Below are 20,854 nucleotides of genomic sequence, written 5' to 3' on the forward strand. Positions count from 1 at the left end.
CATCGAAAAAGGGGGATTCTCTCATCATTTCCTTTCCATTTCTTCTTAAATCACCATTTTTAGCTAACTTTAGTGTGTCGATTATATGAGATGAAATGTGATGAATTCGTGATTACGTTTAATATGATTTGATGTTTTGATTACAAATTGATGTTCATTTATTTCGATTATCGTTTTGATCGTATTTTCATGTGTCTTGTCAAGCACTTCGCATAGTTAATAGACGAAACGAAGTATTTGATATCGATCGTAGTCTAAGTCGTAATTTCATGTGTCTTGTCATGCACTTCACATAGTTAGGCGACTAGACGACACTTTCGATGACTCGGGATTAACCGATTTAGACGTTTGCTTGACTAAGTATGATATCCGGATATACATAGTACTTAGAGACATTTACTTTAGGAGTCGAATATCGATTGTACCTCGACACATCAAATCGGACTACACATAGTCGTAGGTTTATCATTATGGATTCCCGGACTTCGACACCTCTCTCACTTATTTGTTGCCCGAATCGAGTCTTACCGTCTCCCGACTCTTGTTCCTTCGACTCTTCTCTCGAATTTCTCTCGCTCGTTTATTTTTATTGTTTAGTTTAGTTTATTTTACTTGTTTGCTTTATTCTCTTATCACCTTATTCGATCAAACCCCCATTTATCTTTGTTTCCTTTCCTTTTTAGTCTAAGTTAGCTTGAAATATCTAGACCGAGGGATAAGACCCTTCGATATCCAAACTACCTTCCTATCCTTGGATCGATCCCGGCTTTGCCGGATTACTACTTGATACCTCCGCTTGGGTGTGTAACCTTTTCGGGTGCATCAAGTTTTTGGCGCCGCTGCCGGGGATAGGTTTAGTTGTTAAGATATCGTTTGTTGTTTTGTTCATTAGTTTAGTGTTGTTTGCTTACTTAGACGTTTTTTTTCTTTATTTGTTTTTGTAGTTTCTTATCTTTTCATCTTTTTAGGTACCAATTTTAAGAAAAAAACCAAAAGTGACATAAAGGCGAAGGAAAAGGAAGGAATCGAGAAGCTTAAGAAGAAAGACGAACGAAACGAGAGGAGCACTCGATAGTATCGCATTCTATCTCATCCTTTTTTTACTTGTGTGTGATTGTTTAGTTCTTTAAGTGTTAGCTCCCATTTTGTGATTGTGTGTTAGTATCCTTGAACATTGTGAGATCATGGCGAGTTGGTCATTTGATGAGAATGACCTTATGCGGACCCTGTCCAACACTAGTCGATCATCTACAAGTCATCATGACTACTCAAACTTATATAAGAATGGTCCGACTAGTGATAGGAATAGACGAGTTGAACCTGACCGACCTAGGATGACCATGGGTGAATATCGACGAATGTACGGAGTCGGTCAGACTCGTCATGAATATGGTTTTAGAGATTATGAGCATGAGGGTAACCAACCCCGTAAGAGTCTTAGAGACTATCGACAAGAATTGGGATGACAGCACCTTCATGTATGGATTTGTCATTTGATGATAACCGTAGTTCTATTAGTATTGATTGACCACGTCGAAGTCTTCGTGACTATCGACAAGCATATATGAACAGTTCATTTAGTGATGACAATTCCCGACTCGATGATTCCACTCAAAGAGTCGAGTCTAGGTATCTACATGAAGGTAGTGAAGAAAGGACCATGGAGACCATTAGGCCGGTTTGTGCTATTTGTGCGAGCTTAGACCATTTGACCGAGTATTGTCCCATGATCCGTGTTCCGCGAGAGTCTTCGTCTAGTTATACTCATGTGTCTTATTACGAGGAGATGTCAGAAGATACTCTCCAAGCAATTTTAGAGTACCAAACTAGATTCAATCGAGAAATCAAAGAGATCACGGAATGGATTCTCAATATTGTTGATAGAATTGAGTCGGAGCCTATCATCGACGAGTAAGGGGTTTGCGCACCCCAAACTCAAGAGGAGACTATGAACGATGGTGAGGGTAATACACCTGACTCTAGTCTTAAGTTAAATGTCGAAGAAGCTCCTGATAGACCTTTTGAGATGGAATTGACCGATGACCCTTATTGCTCACTCCCTCGACCATTGTCATCTCACCATGATCAGACTACATTAGATTGTAATGTTCAGGATGATAGCTCTATGAGCAAGTTTGGGGAGCACACGTTATTGAACTTTCCAATTTTTAGCACTTGTGATTACTTGGATGAGTTATGTAGAATGGAAGGTGTTATGCCTAACTTTGAGGCTCCCGATGCCTTTAAGGATGTCGATAACATAGTAGTTGAAGAGATAGCGGATAACTTGTTGGATTATTTACCTAAGGAACTTATGGACCTTGACTTGGTCTCCGAGCCTATTGCCTTACCCTTAGAGTCTAGTTCGACCTTCCACGTGATCTCAGACTCGGTTGTTGACCCCTTCTGGGACACTTCGGACGTCTTCCCTGGCATGTCTAGGGACTTAGTGGATATTCTATCCACTAAGCTTGAGGAGGACTTCTTGCCTTCGACTGACCTCCTCCCACTTCACTTATATGTCGACCCTTTTGACGACTTTTTAGTCGTCGCCCCTAGCATTTATGCGTACTTAGTGGACCGTGCATCCACTAAGTTTGGGGATGGTCTCTTTTCGCTTTTAGTCTCACGTACACTTCGTTGGTTTAATATTTTTGTGAGACTTTTAGCATTTGTATATAGTTTTCTTTGGGTTGATCCCCAAATCTTCCGTTTGTTACTTTATGATCGTTAGCCGATTAAGATGGGCCTTGATGTTTGTGGGTAACATCTCTGGAAACCCTCCGCGAGACATAACTCGTGCTCTTGTGTGAAAACAAGAGAATCAAAGGCTGATTACATAGCTCAATGCAATCGTGTATACCCGCGTTAGTGGTAGACTTTATATGGTCATGTCTTTTATGTGGTTCATTCTCATTATGTTTTGGACATTATAGGAGCATTTCTTATATGTTTTACTTCTAAGGCGTGGTTTGTTCCAAGTTTGGGGATGGCGTGAGCTTGGCATCAACTTGGAACCTCTTTATACATGAGCCTTGGTAGTATCATTTTTTATCTCCTTCGGTTATGGTAATATCTCTCCACTCTTCTCTTTAAATTGATGTGCCTCTTTATCATTTGGTGAGTGCATGGTTGGAACATTGAGGACAATGTTAGTTTTAAGTTTGGGGATGCGGGATATGACCATAACCAATGCATGACCATGGGTTTTAAAGACAAAAGGGTTCAAATTAGCCAAAATTTGAAAATTTTTGAACATTTTGAGTAGATTTGCATGTGATTATAGTGATAGTTTTAAGAATGTTGATGCATATGTATCGAGTTGATGGCCTTTGTGATTGCTAATGGTCTTTGCATGAAAGTCGAGTCTTTGAGTGTTTGTGTTATACTATAGGAGTGACATCTTAGTGAAGAAGAAACATCTCTAAGAGACCTAGAGTAGTCATTAGTGGAGACTTAACCCATGTGAGAGCTCAAAGCCTAAATTGTCCTTCGAGTGTACTCTTCCGCGCTAACTCCGAGTAGAATGAAGAGCTACTCAACCTCGTAACTTATAAAAGAGCTCATTTGATCTCGCGTGCTCAACTTCCTTATCCACTAAGAGTGACATTAGGATAGCGAATTAACCTTGCCCTTGTAGTCCATGAAACCCAATGAGAATGCCAACTAGAGGGAGGCGGATACTCCATCACCATCCATCATCTTATATCCCGAGAATGAAGACATGAGAAGAAAGAATGAAGAATGTCAAAAGCAAGTATGAAATGCAAAGTTGATTGCAAGAATAAAGTTATGTGTGTTGTATTTTGTTCTGGTTAATTGTATTTATAAAAAAAAATGAAAAAGTGAAAAAAAGAGAAAGAAAAAATAAAGAAGAAAGAAAGTGGTTTATATGTATGTTTGAGCATGTTAGCTCTTTTGTGTGAATGATTGTATATATGTGTTGATGTTTGTGTTCATGAATAAGTATTCGAAGCAAGAAACGAATGTGGAAATGCTTAAGAGGTTCTATCATAAGGAGGTCGACATTCTCAGGAATCAACCATCATCATCCATTTCTAGTATCCGTTAACCTTTAGAAGGCATTCTTAGAGGGTAGAATGGGTGAGAAGGGCGAGTGAGCTTCCCCACTCTATTTAGTGGCTAATTCCTTTTCGAAGATCATTCGTTCCAAAATGTTGTCCTCACCCCTTTTTATGTGTTGAGTCCATGTTAGTGATCACACTCACACATACGAGCGAACCATTCTTGAGCGATTTCATATTTGGAGTGTATGTCCGTGAGGCCGAAGTCGAGGCGAAATGTACTAACTTAGGAATCAAAGTTTTGTGACTTCGGAACATAGATGTTGCTCATTATGGTATGACACTAGCACTTTAGGGTAAGATCATTAGTGAAGGGACCTTTAGCTTTTACAAGAACTTATTTACTTGATTCATTATGTGTTGACATGCTTAAACCCTTTACTAGATGAACCATGCTTATTTATGATTTGGATGTTGGACCCTTGTGTATTTGAAACCATGATGTTTGTGGGTGTCATCTATGGAAACCCTCACGAGACAATACTCGTCCTTTAGGGGTAACCTAGAGGTTTAAAGGCTTATTGCATACGCTAAATGCAACCAGGTAGCCTCCGAAAGTGAGTTAGGCTTCTATTTTGTTTTATTTGCTCGAGGACTAGCAAAGTTTAAGTTTGGGGATCTTGACGTGACATGAAAATGTCACATTTGGAGAGCTTAACTTAGACTAATTAGTCTTTATCGAGTGGTATCAATAATATTTTATGTGTTTTTCTTGTTAGGTATCATTTTTGGAGATAAAGATGTATACCGGAATAAACGGAACGAATTGTCACTATCATTTCATGTGTCGAAAACGAGAGAAAAAGACTTCAAGCAAATCAAATGACAAGTATAGTCAATGACGAGTCCGACGGTGAAAATGATATTCAATTCGGAGTTCGGACGGGGAAGATATGGAAGAAAAAAGTCCGAGGGTATTCTAGTCCTGTGTGAGAATTTGAAGATGTAGAGACAAGGATGGAGGCACTCTCTTGGTTTCTAAATCAAAGCCCAAAACCAAGTCCAAGCCCAAGAAATATTAAGAGAAGAAGAATTGTGTAGAGATTTTATGGGCACCCATTTGTGGTCTAAAGACTTAGTCAAGTTTGACTAAGTCTAGGGTTTGACTCAAGTTAGAGAAAAGGGGGTCAAAGACACTATTCATGATCTTCAACCTGGGAAAGGAGGCAAGGGAGAGAGGAGAGAGAGACTAAAGGAGGCCAGGGTTTGGGTTCATCATCTTCTTTATCAAAGTTTAGGGTTAAGAGTTTGAGAGAGCAAGAGGGAAAGAGACAAGGAGGGTGCCGGCCAAGTTGGCCGGCACCACTAGAGCTCGGATATGGGATGGCAGTAGCTAGCAACGACAGCAGCAGTAGTTCAGCGACAGCAACAGCGACGGCCAGCAGCGACAACAGCACAACAGCAGCGACAGCATCAGCGACGACTTGTACAGCAGCAGCCACAGCAGCTCGGTTGCATGGGACAACACCCCCTTTGGCCGGATCTAAGTTTAGTTGGCTGGGATCTTGATTTTGGCCGGATTTCCACAAACTTTGACCGGATTTTTATGAGTTTTCCGGCCACTTTCTTGGTCCAAAACCTTAGGGCTTTTACTCCCCATCATCTTTGCTAGCTTCCCATATGGTTTGATTTGATTTTGGATTACAAATTTCTAGAGAGAGAAAGCTAGGGTTAGCTTTAATGGAGGTTGTGTTCTAAATGGGGAAGATGATGGTGGTCGCTATGGGGAACCCAGAAATTTGCTAGGGGAGATCGGCTGCACCTTAAAGACTCATTTTTTTTCCGACGATCTTAGCCTCGAACCACATCGAAAAAGGGGGATTCTCTCATCATTTCCTTTCCATTTCTTATTAAATCACCATTTTTAGCTAACTTTAGTGTGTCGATTATATGAGATGAAATGTGATGAATTCGTGATTACGTTTAATATGATTTGATGTTTTGATTACAAATTGATGTTCATTTATTTCGATTATCGTTTTGATCGTATTTTCATGTGTCTTGTCAAGCACTTCGCATAGTTAATAGACGAAACGAAGTATTCGATATCGATCGTAGTCTAAGTCGTAATTTCATGTGTCTTGTCATGCACTTCACATAGTTAGGCGACTAGACGACACTTTCGATGACTCGGGATTAATCGATTTAGACGTTTGTTTGACTAAGTATGATATCCGGATATACATAGTACTTAGAGACATCTACTTTAGGAGTCGAATATCGATTGTACCTCGACACATCAAATCGGACTACACATAGTCGTAGGTTTATCATTATGGATTCCCGGAGACTTCGACACCTCTCTCACTTATTTGTTGCCCGAATCGAGTCTTACCGTCTCCCGACTCTTGTTCCTTCGACTCTTCTCTCGAATCTCTCTCGCCCGTTTACTTTTATTGTTTAGTTTAGTTTATTTTACTTGTTTGTTTTATTCTCTTATCACCTTATTCGATCAAACCCCCATTTATCTTTGTTTCCTTTCCTTTTTAGTCTAAGTTAGCTTGAAATATCTAGACCGAGGGATAAGACCCTTCGATATCCAAACTACCTTCCTATCCTTGGATCGATCCCGACTTTGCCGAATTACTACTTGATACCTCCGCTTGGGTGTGTAACCTTTTCGGGTGCATCATAGGCCCAGTCAGTCTGGCGTGGTCGCCCTAGCCCACTCTTCTAGCTTGATAACCCTGGTCTGACGTGTCAACTCACTCAGACTCCGTATGGTCACGCCACCACGTGGTTAGCAGTTAAAGAACGAGTCACCTCAATCCCTAACATCTCACTATACATTGAGGTCATGGTAGAAGACCGAGTCTTGCGCTACTTTAAGGGAGTAGAGGCCACTTCTACTGGTAACAAGCTGACTAAGGCGGCAGGCATCGTAAGGCTACGACGCCCCATCCAGAGATCAACGACTACGAAGGCACTCTAACGAGATCCTACTATTCCGGATCTAACAAACCCGCACCCATGGGTGGTTATCCTTCACTAAGTTCTATAAATAGAGGAAGCCTCATTCTCAGAAAGGATCATCTAACTCTCACTCGAAATTACTTACTTACTCTCAACTTGGCGTTCCAGAAACCTTTTTGCTCCGATCACATCAATCATTCACCACTAAAGCTCCGACTAGAATCCATCTACTCCAGTGACCTCTTATCTAAGTTAGTCAAAGAAGGAGGTTCCGGCCAGAAGTGTCTACGATACCTCACCAGATCTTATTAAAGGCTCTCTGTTCCTCTTCTACCTTTCTAGTCTACCCTACCGTGACCAGAAGCCTACTCTGTCATCGCCAGAAGTCTGCTCTACCATCATCAGAAGTCTACTCTGCCGTGACCAGAAGTCTACTCTGCCGTGACTAGAAGTCTACTCTGCCTAACCAGAAGTCTACTCTATCGTCCGAGTAGACCAGAAGCTATCCGATTCATCTTCCGTAGAACCGAGATCCGGCCACTCTACGAGCCGCGCCACCTCCGACGCTACAACGACTCCACTATCATTAGTAACTCTACTTTCGGTTTATTCATTTACGTTATCGAACTAAGTTACTGACTTGACCGTCGGAGGGTCCTTGGCCGATACCATCTCCGGTGCCCCCTTGGACTTCACGGTTTTGTTTCTCTTGTGCAGATCAACAGGTCTCTAGTACCCGCTTCTTACCTAGACGTTGGTCTACCAGTAGCCATTCTCTACTCGGACGTTCGTCTACCCATCTACCCGACTACCAGACCCGACCTTCTGCCCGTCAACCTGTCTATTTGAAGGCCCGAAGCCTAGTTGCTGGTGCCCACCTAACGATCTCTCTAACCGTGTGACTTTCTACCCGTCCACAACAGACAAGCCGCTCACTCCAACCGGAATAACCAGACCAACATTCAGGCGCTCCGCGAGATGACTTTCACCATAACAATGACTAGGCGCCTAGAAGAGCTGGCAGAAGAATTCATTAGCATATCGGAAACTTTGATAAAGGAGCTCACGTGGAAAGAAACGGAGCGGGAGTTCGAAAGCAGGGAAGACATCAATATCATCATCCAGAAGGTCTCGAGGACGAAGGATCTCAATGAAGCCTTCACCGGCCACTCCATGCACAAGTTCTCAATAGATGAATCATTGTCATTTAGGACCATGTAGAAAGAAACCCTCACGTCGCCACCAGAAAGAGTTCCATTAACCATTAAGAGACTCACGGCGAGAATTGCAAGATACTCGTACTATACTTTCAGGTATATTTATAACACGAAGGGCAGTTATGAATGGGCACGGTCACCGAAGAATAACGACGAACATAAGTGAATGTAAGACCAACATATTGACGCACAAAAAGGAAATATCAAGATAAACAACGTAAAGGCGAAAATTAATTCCATTAATTCTCAAAGAAGGACCTATTACAGAAGAAATTGCAGAAAAGGACACCGAAACTACAACAAGCGTTCAGGTCTATTACAGAAGAAATTACAAAAACAAAATAAAACCCTCAGAAGGAAGTTTAGGGCAAGGAAAAAACCAAAGAACATGTACGGCCAAGAGAGCAGTCACGCAATTAGGTGGAAGAAAAACTGAGAAGTTACCAGGTGCCCCTTTCTAGAAGAGCTGCCAAGACAAGAAAAGAACGAAGGAAAAAATAACCCCCTTGTCATCATCACCTTGCCCTGAGCATCCCAATTGGAGGCAACACTGGCAAGCCTTCGTCCTTGTGGAACCTACCCAAATGGGACATGGGATTACCATGACCATTATGGAGGATTCCACCCTCAACTACTTCCATTGTCGAAAAAACATTCTTCAAGCAGGTAGCTAGTATGAAGTCAAACAGAGGCCTCATCTTGGATCTTCAGTAGAACAACGGATAGGGAACAAGAGTTAGAAAATTGTGTGAAAGGAAGGATATCTTTGATCAACTTTTGGTGATAAGAAGTTTAAGAACCAAAGTAGGTTATTTATACTGGGAAGAAATAGCCAAGAGACTTCTTGAAAAAAGGCGAAGGGTCATTAAGGCAGAGACCAAACACATCTCGGGAACACTCAAGGGAATAATGACTAAAGGATACGCACAACTCAAGACGGGTCAGATTCGAGGGGATATCAGCGGGTTTCGAGGAAACACGTCAACTCCCCACTGAAGAAACACCACGTATCCACGTATAATGAGAGAACTGCTGTGCGCAATTACCTGAAGATGTATCGCGGAAAAACGCGTGATCAGAAGATCAATTACGTGACGTCACAGCATCGCGCATGAAAAGGAAATTAATTACTTGAGCAGAAGTCGAAATGTGTCTCGGGAGAACAAACCGCACGTCCTTCAATACGAAACTTGAATAAGTTCTGGCAAGTACATCCTGAGAGAAAAGAGGTTTTACCATCAACAATACCTACCAGCTCGGTGCAAATCGGCTCAGGATAATGCAGCTTTGGAAAACCAAAAGAAAGACCGAGCTTCGCGAAACAGCTCTGGTCTAGGTAAAATCCTTGACTTCAAGGCCTTCAATGTTTAAAAACACACAAGTTACTTCTACTCCTCAGTCTCATTACTTTCGACTAAGGAGTGGCGGGACTCATGATGATGCATAAAATGTCCAGACATTGACTAACGTCTGAAGAGTCAAGATCAGACCTGAAGTTAACAAGGTCAAGCCGGCTTAAGGCAGTAAGACCGTTGATCTCCTGATGGTCTACCAAATGTTCCCCTAACTAGGAGGTCGGTCAGAAGAAATCAGCCCTGCAAGACGCCTTTGGCATGGACATATCAGCCCTCGGGTCTTCAAAAGAGTGGGGGGGGGGGGGGTCCACACAGTTTCGGCCAGTGTCTTACGCCTAGAACTGGGGAGGCAGCAGCGCCAAGCGACCTACCGACTTAATCCCGAAACATCTAGAAAGATCTCAGTCGGCCATACATCTCGAAGTGTTTAAACCAGTTTGGACTCCATGTATCTAAAGGAGGAAACTTCTCTTTTAAAGTCTATCACACCGGCAAGATATCTATGGAGAATCCTTGAACTTAGGAACTGCCACTTATCAAAGATCGGGGATAGACTCCAAGAGAAACCCTAGATACTCAAGAGAGGAAACTTTCCCTTCATTTTGTCGACAACAGTCTCACCACCTCCACTAATCACAGTCGGCTTAACATCGCCTATAAAAGGCCTCCACATTGTCCTTCATAGGACACGATCTTTCTACACCAGAAAGATCACCAGAAACTCAGAGTTCTAATAACTCGCCCCCTCCAAAAGGATCAATCAATATTCATTCTTTTAGTGCAAAGAGCACCATGACTGGCTTGAGCGGTGGAGCGATTTTCGAACCCTTTGTAGGTTTTCCCCCTTCGAGAATGGACGAACAAGATCAAGGAACAAGGAGCTGGAGCAAGGAGCAGGTGCAAGGAACATGAGCAAGGAACATGAGCAAGGAACAGGAGCAAGGAACGAGGAGCAGGAGAAGTAGAGAACTAGAGGTGTAAGCTGATTCAACCGTTAGAGTTTGACTTGACTCAACAAAACAATCAACTTAACGTAGGCTGTCATGCATCAACTCCCTGTTTCATGCCGATCTAACTGAAAACCATTTTTTGACATCAGCAGGTGAGGCGGTGGGATTAGGGTTTTAGTGGCTATATAAACTAAAACCCTAAGGAGATATCAGCAGCCTCAACCTCACGAATCTCTTGTGTAACTTGTTTGGTTATCATAGTGGAAATCATCGTGCCTTTGTCGCCGTAGAGTAGGTCTCTCCAACTGAACCACGTAAATCTCTATGTTCTGTTCTTGATTGTTCTTTATTTCCTATTGCTTCTGCTTGATTACTCGTTATTGATCACATTAAACACCATCCAGTCATAACAAACTGGTACCAGAGCTTGTCTTTTGAGGTTTCTGTGATAGCGAAATACGAGATAGAGAAGTTCGATGAAAGTAACGATTTTAATCTTTGGAAGATTAAGATGACAACAGTATTAGTTCAACAGGGTCTGCTAAAGACTTTGAACGGGAAGGATGCACTCGCTGAATCATTATCAAAAGCAGAGAAGGAAGATCTCATGGAGAGAGCTCGTGGTCATATACTGCTCTGTTTGAGCAATAAGGTCTTGTTGGAAGTAGCGACAGAAACTACAACCGATGGGCTATGGAGTAAGCTGGAGGCAAGGTATATGACGAAATCTCTAACTAATCGTTTATATCTAAAGAAGAAATTATTTAGTTTACAGATGTTCGAAGGTGAATCGTTAAAAGACCATGTGGATGAAATCAACTGGGTTATCTTGGATTTGGCAAATATAGATGTCAAATTCGAAGATTAAGATAAGGCAGTACTTTTGCTCGCGTCCCCGCCACCATCATATGAAAGCTTGGAAGATGGTAAAGCAACACTAAATTTTAAGGAGTTGAGACGTAGGTCAATGGATGAAAGCAGTTCAGGAGATGTTCTGGTTCTAAGGGGAAGACCACAACATGTGGTCGATGGGAAGGGTCGTTCGCGGTCTAAATCGATGTAAGGAAATTGTGTGTATCTAATACAACTAATTGACTAGTGTTCTAAGTAGAATCTCAAACATCTATATGTTTAACACTAGATTACCAGAATCTCAAACAACGAATGGAAAGATGATTACCTTTAATCGCTGTGGACGGTAAAAAATCACACAATTAATAGATCGTCGATTGGTGGGCCACCGAAAACTTGGGCTCTAGACCTCGAGACGGACGAAGTTCCGGTTGGACCTATAGACAGACAAAAACGAGCAGAAACCGTGAAGTCTTGGGGACACCGGGATGGTGTCTTGCCAAGGGCACTCCGACGGTCAAGTCAGCGAACTATAAGTGAAATAAATATAAGTTGATTGAATGCTGAGGGTGTCACCGTGTTCTATCGTCGGAGGATGGCTAGACTCGTAAAGTGGCCGGAGCTTCGACTCTACGGGATAGTTGGTCGGATTGATCTCCTGGAGCAGGTCGAGAGGTCGTCTCGATCGGAGATTCTGGATAATGGAGAAGTGGGATGTAACAAGGACTTTAGAAGGACTTCGAGAGCGATGGAGCTTGAAGATATAATATCGTGGTCTAGAGTGATCCCCTAGAAGATTACCCTTCAAGTCTTCTGGAATTCGAATGTCGATTATCGTCGTCTAGAGCAATGATCAGAAGATACTAAAAATGAGAGAGAGAAGAGTGTTATGTAGTTTCTGGTCGGTATTCGATGCCTTTGAAGTCTGAGCCTCCCTCTATTTATAGGTGATTGATGGACTCGTGGAGTCTATCAGATCCAAAATAATTGGGGTCGAGGGTGACTCTGAACCCTAAGGGAGACTCGTTCTAGCCGTCGATCTGTCGCCTAGAGCAGCTTGACCGTGTGATCGTTCCTCCTCAACTCTAGACTCTTCGTAGTCAGAGGTGACTTCGAGATATTTGAGGTGACGCGGGGTCTTTGACTGACCTAGTCAAGTGGCACGTGGAGAAATCTTCAGAGTTGAGGTTGAATCAACAACTGCATGCTCGGTTGAGGGTGACCAAGGAGTGCTCGAAGTAATATTACTTTTAATGGGTTGTTGTTCTTCTAGATGGTCGTTCACAAGGGCTTAGAGCCGTTTGGACCTTTAGTGGGTCGAATTCCATGTTGGAGAGTATCCAACTAGTAGGCAAGTGTTGTTTATGCAAATTAGATTGGGCCTATGCGGCGTTTAGGCGAAGTGACCTAAGACGATTTTTGGCCACTACAATTTGTCCCTCACTCTCTAAGTTAGCGAGTGGCCTACTTAGAGAGTAGATTTTGCAGCGTCGAAGAGGTGTCGCGTTTATTGTTGTACAGTGGAGTTTCAACATTGAGAGATGTATCCAAATATATTTTCTTGTTGAACATATTGAGTGTCTGATCACTTCGACTAAAATTCAACTTGGTGTCAAGACTTGTCTTCGTCAGGTATCGATTGTGGTGACCTAAAGTTATCCCAAATTATCGTGTAGTAGTGTGGGATTACTTTAGAACACCTCCGAATGAAAGTTTGTTCAAACCACCACGTAGTAGTCCGAGCATGGTTGCTCGTATAGATGTGTGAGAAGAGATAAAATATCCCATGTGTAGTGGAGGCCCACGATTTGGAGATTTCAAACTGCCCTTAGGCGGTATGGGAAGGTGTTACCCAAACCGTTCTTAGGCAGTTTGGGCTTCCCTCCAAACTGACTAAAGGAAGCTTGGAGGATAAAAGATGCTCCAAACTGCCTAAGGGCAGTTTGAGGGGAGTGGTTCCCCAAACTGCCGTTAGGCAGTTTGGAGATCTCACTCCAAATTACCCACGGCAGTTTGGAGGACCCTAGACCAGCCTTAGGCGGTCTAGAGTGCCTCCTTAAGTTGCATGTAGCAATTTGAAGGGGGACTCCAAATTTTGGCCGTAAGTGGCCTTTTTTTTTAATTGTGTATTGTATATATATAAATTTGTGTATATATATATGAGAAAATTGTTGTTTAGGTAGAAAATATAATCATAATAACTAAAAAAGCCTATATTATTTACTATTAAGTAGAACTTGCCACAATATTTTAAGTAATGATATATAAGGTTTGAAATAATATAAGTAATTACTGATAAGGTCATTTTAAAACAAAATCATTCCTAAAATACCCTTCCCCACTAAACCCCCTTATCTCCCCCAAAATCCCAAGAAAATTGAAGTTTGTTTTCTTCTCCATTCCTCTTCGATGGGGAGAAAGTTTCGATTGGGAGAACAGTCAGCTACGATTTCTTCAATCACTATTGATATGGTGGTGGATTTCGAAGTTTGATCTTCAACAACAATAGTCTGCAAGTCGGGATAATAATCAAGAAACCCTAAAACCAGATCTGCAAATCTCTCTTTCTCTCTTTCCCCTAGGGTTCATAGGATTTCCAGATCAATGAAAATGGAGTACAAATCGAAAGAGAGTAAAGGGAACAGTTCCCCCTTGTTAACGACAAGAAGAAGGAAGATAAAATTGGCAGTAGCACCAGCAAGAGCTGATTACGATCTCCTCATTAAACTTCTTCTCGTTGGCGACAGTGGTTAGTTTTCTTTTTTCATTTCATTTTTATTTTATTTCTACAAATTAGGGTTTCTTTTATTTCCAGATTGAACCTTGTTAGGGTTTTTGCAGTTTATTACTGTAAGTAGTATTGATGTTTGATGTTAAATGGGTTGTATTTTAGTTTCTTTTAGTAGAGATTGAAAGGTAAAGCTAAAGATTTAGTAAGGGAAAGTTCACTCAATCACTAAAGTTTATTAGGTATTCCTCTGTTAGGGACTCTCGTTTCTTCTACCCATGTTCTTACTCCTAGTGATTAATTCTTTCCGTACAAATTGTAGAAGAGAAGATTGAATTGAAATTAATTGTTGATATAGTGAATTGAATTTGCATGATCTTTGGGTATGGGTCTTTAGTAGTCTATTATCACTTAAATCAATTGGCCGATTCTTACTCGTTATCATCGACATAGTAGTCCAACCTTTTCTTATCATCCAGTTCCTTACCTTGGTACTTCTTTTTGGTTTTTCGTTCGAATTCTATTTAGTTTTACGTATTCACTCACCTCGGAATATGATAGAAAATTCGAATACAAGTAAAAATAACTACCGACCCCATTATTAATCTATTATCACTTAAATCAATTGGCCGATTCTTGCTCGTGATCATCGACTTAGTAGTCCAACTTTCTCTTATCATCCAGTTTTTTGCCTTGGTACTTCTTTTTGGTTTTTCGCCCGAATTCTATTCAGTTTTACGTATTCACTCACATCGGATATGATAGAAAATTTGAATACAAGTATAAATAACTATCGACACCATTATTGTTTGAATTGTGACTTGTGTATTGATTCGTACTTCAGATCTCATGGCCGTGCCTGAGAATTTGTGGGCCCTGTGCGAAACTTGAATTTGGACCTTTTTTTATAAGTAAAACATTAAACAAAATTCAAGCTAGATCGTTTATTAGTAGATAAATGCACACTATGTATAGATGAATCCACATATATCTTGACGAAAGTAGGCGTAGACAAAAATTTCAATTTTAAAATAATTTTCATAGGAAATCTAGTCTAAGAATCCATAATCATCTTTAACCACAAAAATCTTTTATTCTATCTTAGATTATAATTATATAACTACAAAATAATATAATGAAAATTTGAACTTTCATAAAACTTTCAAATCTTAATATAATATCATATTTTATATTGCAACTTATCAAACATGACCAGGAGCAGAAGAAAAATTTATTAATCTGTTAGTCTAAAATGAAAGAAATAAAATAATATTTTTGTACAAGGACGATTTTTCAATGTGACATCTTTTTTATATGATTCTCACAAATATATCTATATAATGTTGGAATTTCGTAGAAACTTTTAGATTTCTATTTTATAAAAACATTTCAAAAGAAACACACCCGTAATAAAACAAAATAATGAGGAAGAAGTATAATTATGTAGAAATGGAGATTGGCTTAGCAATTGTACCCTCACCAGCCAACTTCATAAAAATTGAAAAAAGAAAAGAACGCCATGAGATTCGATCCCACGAGATAAGCATTAAACTGAAATGGCTCTAACAACTGTGCTACTTTGTATTTGATGTTCATTTCCATAATTCTGCTTATATCTCAATTTAGCTGCGAACCATTATAGGAAATAGGCCCCTGGTGGTGGGGGGCCCGGTGCGGGCGCCCTGCCCGCACCCCCCACCACACGGCCCTGTCAGATCTCTATGGAGTTCGGATTAAACCTTTCGTTCATTTCGGGAGTTCGGATAGTAAACCTTATGTTGATCCTGCACTCATTCACTGTTGCTTACCAAATGAACTGCTACATGAGGTAATAAATCTTGCACTCCAATCACGATCTTGTATCGATGATTTTTTTGTCTATAAAGTATTTCACTAACATAAAACTTCAATAAATTTTTGTGAAACTTTAGTCGTCGGAAAGGTATTTTTGTTGTGGTACAAATCACTTGTCTCTCGGTAGTTTGATAATTTGTTAATTCTGACCAATTCTGAAATCTTTTTAAGACCATTCTAATTGTGAAATCTTAAAATGTTATTGTGTTTATTGTAGGTTACTCTTATCCGGGTAGTTGGTCATTTATTTGAATCAAATTAAATGCTTCTTTAGAAGCTCCTCATTTTGGTCAAGACTGGAGAGGTACTGTGGTCTTAGTGACTTGCCCATCAAGTCCTCGAGACAGAGATATAACCCGGGATGGCTTGGCGCATCTATCATACAAGCCAAGTCTGGAGTGGTCAGCTGCCAATCCAGTCTGATAAGCACTGCTAATCTTAATTAAGGAGGGAAGAATCCTTCATAAAAGAATTGTTCGTTAGGATGGCGAAGGATTTTAAGCTTCGGCCAAATGCGGTTAGTTTAGTTGACATTTTTCCTGTTTTCGGTTATTCCAAAGTTGTAGTACATGGTACGGAAGCTCACGGTTTCGGGATGAGAAGTTGTTTATTTGATGATGTTTTTGTGGGTAGTGCTATCATTGATTTGTATGTTAAAGGTGGAATGATGGGTAAGGCTAATAAACTTTTTGAAATTATGGATTAGAAATAAGCATTTATGGATTGGAAAATCCGTTGGATTTGTTTTCGGAGACTTCAAGCTAGCTTGATCTTTGGTGGTATTTGAAGCCTAATTCCATTTCACAATGCCACTGGCTTTGAGTTTGAAGATTGGACATGACAAGAGATGCCGTCAAAATAGAACGGTATAGTTTAGAAGCAAAGGCAGTAGCTAAGTAAGGTTTTTTCGCTTTTGGATGGGTAATTATTTTTCTTTCGAGATGAAAGTTTCTCGGTTATGGCGAACGCTATATGATTTTTTTTGTGAAGGTACCATGAAGATTATGTATTATCTCTACTGTTATGTAACCTTAAGTTATATCAAAGATCTATAGAACTTCTCATTTTCTTCATTTCATCTCTCAATTACTATATAACATCAAGTTTTCCTCTCTCTCCACTAAATCTTATTATCTCATTATGCAAACACATGTTTGCAGTTTACATTATGCAAACAAGTTTGCAGTTTACATTATGCAAACAAGTTTGCAGTTTACATTATGCAAACACGCTTGCATAACAGATTGTTGCAAACATATTTGCATAACAGATTGTTGCAAACACGTTTGCATAACAGATTGTTGCAAACACGTTTGCAGAAAAACGTAAAGGAAAAAAATGCCGTTTTTTTTTTCTGGGTTTTTATTTTTGAAAAAAAATATTGAAAGTGGATCTTGTTGGAAAGCTAATGAAATATCATTTCTAAATATATAATTTTTATAGAAATCCGACATCTCAAAAAAAAGTTATATCGATTTAAAGTTTAAAGAAAAATAAAAGAATTTAGTTACACAAAATGACAAAAAGGATATTTTAGTATTTGCACACTTTTTGACCTGAATAATAATTTTCAAATGTTTTGTGCTTTTCTACTCATTTTAATATTATTTCAACCTTTTTAGAAATTACCTATATATATATATATATATATATATATAAATGGGTGTGTAAATATTTATATACATGTGTGGATAAATATTTATATACATACGTGGGTATATGTATATACATTCAAGTGATATATTGTGTGGAAGTCATACCTTTTCTATAGGGTAGTAAGTACACTTGTCCAAATCCATGTTTTGCAGTTGGTAGAACTTTGATCATGAAGTTGCCAAAAGTAGTCTAGGTGGACTAAGTATCAGCTCGCTCTGTAGGTGTTATGGTAGCATTAGATGCCTAACCATTTTTAGTTTAGAGGGATTTTAGTTACCCGAGAGAAACCAAACATAGTCAGGTGGACTAAGTGTCGGCTCGCTCCATTCACTGAAATGGTGGTATATCTAAATCTTTAGACTTCATATATGTCGACCAGACCTACCAGAGATTGTATTTGTCACCTTGGAGACTTGAAATGATCATATCCTCCACAATTTTAACCTTAAATGTTTGTGGAGTTAACTACAAAGTCTAGACGGACTTAGTGTCGGCTCAATCCATTTAAAGGAGATGAAAATACTTTTAAAGTTTTAGACTTCACAAATGCCACCTCATTCGGATGGAAGGAGGTCAGTTTCGTAGCTGGAAGATGTATAAATGCGTAATAGATTTATTCAGTCAGGTGATTGATATACCTCTTTGTTATAGTGTAGGTTGTATCTCGGAATTTCCATGCTTAAACGGTCATCTCTGACTATAAGAAGTAGATTGTTGAGATGAAGGCTCGAGTTGAAGGTTGCCAATACAGGGTTCCAGGCAGAGCATATTACATCTAAGGTGGACAAAATGGGATGTAGAAAGAGAGTTGACACTCTAGAGAGTGTGGCAAAGGACCCATGGGGCTTTTACTTTGTTTCATTTTCTAGACATATATTGAACGCCTTCGAGGTATGTATACTTCCGACGCCCATGGGGCTTTTTTAGTGTTTTGTTTTCTGTTCTAATCACACTTTCTTTATATTCCTTTAATAGAAGTGTAGTGTTGAACTTCTGAATATTTGAAAGGATGGTAATCTCTTCAATGAAATTCATGCTTTAAGTTACATAGTTTGAGCATGTTGAGTAAGAAAATATTACAAGCAAGTAATTCAGACTCGAGGTTTTTCGTCTCGAGCCTAGTCGCCAGACTTTTGAGGGTACTCTTTTCGAGGTCGACCTTCGAGTCTCCTCCGTCATCTAATAAGTTGGACCTGGAGATACCATTCTTGAATAAGGCCATTTGGGATGGCAGACTTTCGGCACCATAGTTGACTTTCAGAGTGAAAAGCCTTGAGGCGTCATTTTTTCAGGTGGAGCTCGAGGGTGAATTCTTTCAGGAAGAGAGTGAGATCTCGAAGCCGTTGTGTTATTTTGATGACTTTGAGGTCTCGAGCTTTCCTTCTCTTTCGGTAACACCCGAGGTATTTGTATTCCCCAGGATGTGTCTATCTCGAACTTTCCTTAGGCAGGGTGGAGTCTGGGAGACGTCTCGACCCGCGCAAACTACAATGTGTAGAAAGAGTTGTAAAGAAAAGTATTAGAGGAAGGGAGATAAGTGGCGTCTCGTGTATTGTGTGGATCAAATGGGGGTGCAACAAGGTGTATAATATAGTAATACTCCCTGCTAGGCCACTTGGAGCTCGAGTGTGAACCACGCTACTTCGTTGAAGTGACCATAAGCTTCTAGAAATTGTTATTTTTTCGTCGAAGTCTTATGTTCTTCGTCTGAAGTTTGAGGTTGATTGCTCCGGTCCATTGGTCCCCTGTTAGGCAAGTTGGAGCTCGAGCGTGAACCTTGCTGCTTCGTAGAAGTGGCAATAAGCTTCTAAAAATTTTTTGTTTTCCGTTGAAGTCTTATGTTCCTTGTCTGAAGTTTAAGGTTGGTAGCTCCAGTCTCCATTTAGCTTTGAGGGAATTCGAGCTCGCATTTCAGGCACCATTTGTCCCCCAGTCTAAGTGTAGAACATTGTTTTTCTGGACTTAAGTTGATTATTTGTTGGCTGGCTTCGGTGGATGAGTGAAGGTTGTGCTTCTCCTGTTTGTCCACGAGATTTGACCGAGCTGCACGCACAAAAGCGAAGGTCGTGCAACGCCATCGGCCCTCCGACACACAAATTAGTAATTTTCTATCAACAAAAAATGATAGAAATAATGGGTGAAGACATTCAATACTTTCTGTTATCAGTATGGGAGTCGAGTTGAACATCGTTTAGCCTCGTGTGGAGTCCAGGATAGTGCAAGATTCAGGTCTGGTTCCGTGTTCCCAAGGGATTATTTGATGTTTTTTGCCCCAGATTGTAGGTGTAGAATGTTTCGTGCCCTTTAGTCTAGAAGTTGAATGAACTTTTCCAGTCTGTTATCTCTAGAGTCGACTAAAGTTGGTGGATGATGGAGGTATTTTTAGCCATGCTTGTCCCCCAGTCGGTTTGTAGTCGCTCTGCAATTAGAGAGAAAAAGGAGACCAACGATGGAGCTATATGGCCCTCCGGTGCTACAACTGTATAGTAGGGTTTTGAGACAGTGTAAACTTCTGAGGTAGAGTTGTAGAAGGTTAGAGATACACCTCTGGCGAGACGTCTGGTTTTCTGGGTGAGATGCTCTAACCTGCAAAAATTCGAGCTAAAGGGTGAGTCAGTGGCGTAGCCACCGACTCTCCGATGCTTAAGTCAGTAAGTTTATTTGAGACGAAATGTAATAAAAAAGTTTAGAGTCACAAATGATACAACTTTAGATGTGTTGCAGCTCCAACTGTTATTGACGTTGAGTCCATCTCTTGCTTGTAGTATATATGCACCTTACCCTACTACTCAGCTGGTTCGATGCTCGAGTTGTATTCAGGAACTCTGGTGCGAACTGGTTCGTTCGGCAGTTCGACCTGGTGGATCAAGTAGTATCCTGTCGTCTCTGGCTTGAGGTCGCCTTGAGGTAGTGTAGGGCTCTAAGTGTCTGCCATCTGACCTACGATCTGTTCGTCTCAAACGACATTCTCGAGACCGCTCGTCGCTAGGGTAGTGTCTGCTTCGATGGTACTCATCTTCTTCCCAACGGATTGCTACCCAAGCTCGAGCGAGGACATCCTCCGTGGTGGTGCATTTGAGCTTGGTGAGTTCTTTGTAGAGTTCACTATCTGGAAGTAACCCTTTTCGAAATGCATCCACTGTCGTCTCTTGGTTGCAATAGGGGATCGAGACTTTTTCTTGTTGAACCTCCCCACATAATCTCTAAGCGGTTCACCTCTCCTCTGGCTAAGTCGGTAGAGGTC

At 40.6% G+C, this 20,854-nt stretch overlaps 1 protein-coding gene and 1 long non-coding RNA gene across 2 annotated transcripts in view; both read left to right on the forward strand.

Annotated features, from left to right (window-relative positions):
• The first annotated feature begins 918 nt into the window (after positions 1 to 918).
• Positions 919 to 20,854, forward strand: part of LOC147556178 (uncharacterized) — a 90,476-nt gene continuing 70,540 nt past the window's right edge. Inside the window, exon 1 of the mRNA XM_086658592.1 lies at positions 919 to 3,038. The gene's annotated coding sequence lies outside the window, so the exon portion shown is untranslated. The remainder of the gene's footprint in view (positions 3,039 to 20,854) is intronic.
• Positions 13,670 to 17,027, forward strand: LOC147556179 (uncharacterized). The gene is made up of 3 exons (XR_015235286.1): positions 13,670 to 14,121; positions 16,172 to 16,776; positions 16,847 to 17,027. It is a non-coding gene; the product is annotated as an uncharacterized LOC147556179 (long non-coding RNA).

This window comes from Eschscholzia californica, unplaced genomic scaffold, assembly GCF_041429995.1.
Source record: "Eschscholzia californica isolate CP2 unplaced genomic scaffold, dmEscCali1.0.p SCAF_2, whole genome shotgun sequence".
NCBI lineage: Eukaryota > Viridiplantae > Streptophyta > Magnoliopsida > Ranunculales > Papaveraceae > Eschscholzia > Eschscholzia californica.